The following is a 6,018-nucleotide window of genomic DNA, read 5'->3' on the forward strand; positions in this document are numbered from 1 at the left end:
TTCTGTTCTGGGGTGGTTTACTGTTCTGCCTGAAAGGCTTTTTCCTCTCACTGTTGCTGTACAGATGTGGGGTACTGGTGCCCCCGACTGGTCGCATCCCTGCCTCCATCCCCACTGGGTGGCAGTGCTCTCCCAGGATTTTTCTCACGGGTTTTGATTTCCTGGAATGCAAACGGACAGAACAGTCTGCTGGAGAGAAAAACAGTTCCAGGTACTGTTCCCAGCCTGATTCCTGGGACCATCACATGCTGTACCAGAAGGGGCAAATGTTCAACAGGCCAGGAGGGCCCGAGTCTCAAGTCCCAGCATCTGGGTCAGTTGTAGAGAAAGAAAAATAAACACTGAAGAGGTCATGCTCGGGACGCTCTGGGACACTCTTGGCCAAAGGCTGGGAACATATTCCTGTCCCTCCTCCCCTGACTAGTTGCTGGAAAGAGCCAACTCACCATTAAATCAAGACAGAAAAAACACTGTGCGAAACAAATCTGTCCAAGCAGACAGCAGTGATTCCTTCCAGCCTCTCTCCTTCTCTGTAATGTCTCCTTTTGCCTTATACAGTATTAAAAATAATATTTCTCTCACGTTGGGCTGAGAAAAAAACGTGGGTTCCTAAATTTGAGCACACTAATGCCAGAGTCCTCAGCAGTACAGCAGGGCCCGCAGACCATACTGTTGAGACTGCTGCAACTGTGCAGGTTGAGCAGGGCAGACGCAGCCCGTGAGGTAGGTGCATGCCCCCCAACAGGTCTCCACCGTGTCTTTCCCTCAGAAAGACTGCAAGAAATCCTGTCTCTACTGCAATTTGCTCCATGCCTTGAAACTCAGTTCTGTGATTCCAGCCAATCCCCACATTTTCTTACTCTAATTTTCCCCCAGTCCTTCCATTTTCAACTATTTTTTAAATTGGTCCCCTTCCTTCTTTATGTTCCTGTCATTCTGCTGGGTGCAGCACTTCTCACGCTTCCATGCTGGCCCAGACTGTCCCATCCCACTCTACTTTTCAGAGGGCATGAAGAAATGCCCTCTAAAAAGAGTATTTTATTTCAAAAGGTTTTTGCGAAGAACAGTTACCACCTTTGACTTGGCTAGCAGTACTGGCTGGTCTACAGGGACAGAGAAGGTGGATGAATAGAGAGGGTTTCCCCTTCCCCTTGAGAACCTGCGTTTCTGTATCTTCACCTGTTGCCAAAACTAATGATAGTGGCTGCTGAAGCTGACCAGTTCTTCCTACTGGGAATCATCCTAAAAACTAGTAGCCCTCAGGAGGGGGTTGCTAATTTTTCTCTTGAGAAAAATAATCCACTGAGTTGGAAAAAAGTTCTCCAAATAAACTTCCAAATACAAATTCCTAACTCTACATATCACAGACAGAAAACAGCCTCTTGTCTCTCCTGTGGTGGTTCCCCAGCCACACCTGCAGACTTTGGGCAAGCATGAGCCAGACCATCGCTCACTGACAAACAGCAGACAACAGAAACACAGCTTGGCTCCTTTCCCTTTCCTAACTCATGAGAGTGTCTCAAAAATTCTGCTGTTTTAATAGCAGTTCATGAAGAGTTGTTTTTATTCTGCTCTTCGTACCTTTCAGATTCATGTTGCAATCTGAAGGACTACAAGCATATTGAAAAACAAAACCATTCAGGATCAGTAGCTTTAGGAAGATGCCAAAAATCACGAGGCTTGTGAAAAAATGGCAAGAACTAGCAGTGCTGTGCCCCCAGTTACCAGCAGTGAGGTGGGAGTGGAGACAGGAGACAACAGAAATCAAGTCGCAAGGAAACTTGTAATTTCCTTTTCCTATCACAGGCTTGCTCTCATCTGTCATACCCACCTCCCACAGGGAATGGCCACAATTACAGTTTCTGTCCAAAGGACGTACAGTATCTCAGCGTACAAAACCAGCGACTAGTGAAGCAAAGAGCAGATGACTGCCTGCGGGAGCTGTGTGACCTATCTCAGGGGCAGCCGGTGCTGTTCCCCAGCGCTGGGGTGCAGTCCAGGGGTTCTCGAGGTTGCCTTGAGTGCAACCAGGCAAATGCCAGTTTCCTTCTGACCTATTACTATATTAAAAGTCCCTTAGAAAATGACACAGCCAACTGATGGAGCAGGAGTAGACACTCTAATACTAATCACTAAAACTGCAGAAGGTTAATTATTTTTACTGAATAATTACTCAAATCGTAGCAAATGAACTAAACCCCAAATCCAAAGCTGTGTGCTTGTTTACCTGCCTGGAGATTCTCCACATCTCATGACACTGAAACTGATCTCATTTGAGGCACAGATCTAACTGCAGATTTATTTATTTCTCCAGTGCTGTATGGCACAGACCCAACCCCCGGAATGCAGGTCTGACTCCCTTCAGTCTGCAGGTTACAGACAGCAGTCAACTGCACTGTAAATCCAACCAAGAGGGAAGAGAGCAGTGGTATGTGAAGTGACAATCTTGGCACAAGAAAAGAGGGGGAAAACTGACCAGCAATATATTTAGGCTACAAATTAGAATACCTTTAGTGATTCATGCTATTGCAATTCATTAAAGGATTACTGCCCCCAGCTGCCAAATCACATGTTAAAGTCAACTGCTCTCCAATTCACTTTAAATTAAAATGCTAGGCAGGCACAGTGACATCCAAGAAGTTCACTTATGTGACCTGGGAGAGGTTGATACATGGGCTCTGGTAAAGTCTCAGTTTGAATTTCCAGAGCTTATGTGGAGATATCCTTACAAGGTTGCTAATCACTACAGCCATGAGGTTCTGGCAAATAAAGAAGCCTAACAATCTTTAAGACAAAACTCAAGATATTTATGAAAAGAATTATAGGTACCTAGTGCTTGTTATGTTGTCCTGGTGACTCCTTTGGTCCTATTCAGATAGACTGGGGAAATCCCCAAAGGCCAATGGTTCAGGTGTATGATGTGTTTCTTCTACACATGCTGTAACATACTGCTTTTGTACAAAACAGCACCGTAATATTCCATGTGAAGAAGTTGTCTACAAGCAGTCACTTAAGCAAAGCTGACCTATCTAATGTTAAATCACCTTAAAGTGGATTAATAAAATATCACCAACTCACAGTGCAGATGACCGTTTAGAATTCCATTCAACTTAACTAATCTCAGTTCAACTAAAATCTTTTCTAGGCAAACATCCATTTTAGGGAACAATTTCCAGGACATGAATAAGATTATTTTATTCATCTTTCTTAGAAGGTTACTTCTACAAATCAGTGTTTTGTTTACCTGGTCCTTATAATATCACTATATACAGATTTCATACATAGATAAACTTGCCACGATCACCAATTCACTTCCTCCATCTTTCAGTGTCCTTTATGTTACCAAACTTCTAGTTGTCTCTAAATATATCCAGGGGATGTGTATGTAAGAAAGAGTTACAGAATTGGCAATATAACCCTACCCAAGTCTGTCCTGGAGATTAACTTCATAACTGACAGAGGTTAGCAGGAAGATCGAGTACTATTAACCTGCAGCTACTCAAAGTCACCTATGGCTGTGTATAGAACTACCTTACTTTATGCTATTTACACAGTTATCTTTAGTACTTAGCATGCAAATTTACAATATAGGTAAACTTCAGGTAATAAAGCTTGAAAGAACCTTGCACGGACAAAACAACCTGTAAGTTATCAGCATCTTTGTCAATGGGCATTGGCATAAAGATTTGGTCCAGGATACGAATGGCCTGGGGAGTTACGGGTACCTCTTCCATTCTTGATCATATTGCATGCTAAAGGGATTTAGCAGAAAGCACCTGATCTAGTGTACAGACATTTTCCCCATCTTTCCTAGTGTTATGGAAGAGCCCTGTTATAGGCTGAGTATAAAGTCTTTATAGAAACATAGCTTGTGTGATGGGTGTCTATGGTACATTCATCTCGAAGAAAAATGAAAGCAGCCAGTAAAAAGCAACTTCTAGGTCCTAATTTTTTTATTGAAGACTATTGAGAAGAAATGTTGTTTTTTTTCTGGAAAACAAAGCAATTACTCAGGAATTTAATGCTCCTTTGGGTCAAAATAGGGGAAACACAAAACCATGGTTAAAGAAAATATGCAATATTACAGTTTATTCACTTGCAACAACTTTACCTTAGAGATGCTCTTACACAAGAAGTGTCCCTTAGCAGCAAAGCCTCTGTTATGTCCCTGCTCATTCCCAGATCTGAACTGGAATTTGTTACCCCCCTCAATTGTGCTGACACAGCTGTTCGCAGAACATCCTATAAACCAGATTGCTGGGGTGATCTCAGTTCAAATGAAAACAACACCACTTCTCTTTGGAGTGATATTTTTAACCTGAAACCCCAGAAGCAGTTGTATCAGCAAACCGGAGACAGCAGACACTGCAATGTAAGGAGAGTAACAAGCAGTCTGGGAATGAGCAGAGAAAGAGATCAGCAGGAACCTCTCAAACAGGCTTTACTGCCAAAAAACATCTCGTGCAACCAGACACCGATCTCCTCCTGGCTCACACTTAGTGGAATTCTTCAGATGAGGGTGAAATACCCAAAAGCCACATTCAGCACTTTCTGTGTATTGCTTTAAGCAAACAGAAGGTGGAGAGATTCTGCACACAAGGAAAATACTGCACAGAGTGAAATCAAGGGCCATTTTCTAATGCCTTTTTTTTTTAAGTCCAATGTATTTTTGTATAAAAAGTAACAAATTCTAAAAATATTATCTTTAGAAATACCAAAGCTCTTTTCTCAAGTCCAAGGAATGGCACTGCAATTTAAATTTCCCACACCGATGTTTATGTCTAATGAAATTTTGGGTTCTTTAAAGATCAGAAATATGTTTCACTTATCTTCTATAGGTAGGTGGCTGATCTGGAAAACCTAGAAGGCTCTTACAAGATACCATCTTTCTTGGCCCTGAGTATATCAACAGGCTCTGCAGCCTCTTTTCCTGACCTTCCTAGGGGTTTGGTGGCAGGTACCCAACACCAGCTCCGATAGGGTGCAGCTGTAACCTGCGATCAGGCTGCTAGAGAAGATTTTTGTGAGCCAGAACTGGGAGATGCCTCAGCAGGGACTCAGAAGCAGTGTTTATGCCTAGTCTCTCTCCCCGGGTCATGTCTGAGCTATGCCATAGGTACACCAGTGCCCAGCCTCGCACCTTGCTCCTCCTGCCCTGCTGCCCTAGCTGCTGGGCTCAGCCTTGGCCTGGTCACATCAGTACGGACCCAGCAGGGAATCAGGGCTCTGGGCTGACCTAGGCTCCCCACAGTCACCCACCCGCTCGGCTCACCCGGCACGGGCACAGCAGGACCGAACCCTGCAGGGAGGTACTGCCACCCACTGCCCCCAGCTCGTTTTCCCTCACGGAGCAGCCCATCCATCTCCGTTATGCCCTGACAGCGTGATGTGCCAGGCTGCCCAACGGACACTGATCAAAGATGACTTCCCATCAGACTGAGATTTTATAAAAGTTCAGTGTTTTGCAGATTGGCAGACAGAATCCATAAGGCAGCTAATAGGCTAGCACACTGCACAAGATGAAGCACAGCATTTCACTGAGCACAGCAGTTTCCAGAGGCACCTCTCAGTGTATGTTTTAAAGAATAGGACATTGCTAATAGGACTACCAACCTTGCATGAATACACTGTGAGTGAAAGAAATAGCTGTTCTGTTCACAGCACGTTTGGTTAAGGATCCTCTCTGCTGTCGGTGATGCTGTCAAGAGACCTGTGGTTACCCCCTTTGCTTTGCACCATCGATTTTTAATTTGCTATTTTCCAGAAGGGCATCTGCCACAGGTGGATGAAAATGATCTTGATTCAATATGTCCTCCAAAAGATACTGCCTTCCCGCATCAGAATGAAGCTTAGAACTTCGTCCAGGGTAGCGTTTGCTGTGTTCTCAGCTGTGATGTGAGGAAAGATCTGTGGCCTTCTGGCACCCAGGAGACAGAGTTCTTCTTCAGATCACTTCTTCAGAAGCTGAGTGATTTCCATCAGGCTTGCATGCTAACAAGGTAAGGACAACTCCTCTGC

This window comes from Aquila chrysaetos, chromosome 10 (genome assembly GCF_900496995.4).
Source record: "Aquila chrysaetos chrysaetos chromosome 10, bAquChr1.4, whole genome shotgun sequence".
In the NCBI taxonomy this organism is placed as follows: Eukaryota; Metazoa; Chordata; class Aves; order Accipitriformes; family Accipitridae; genus Aquila; species Aquila chrysaetos.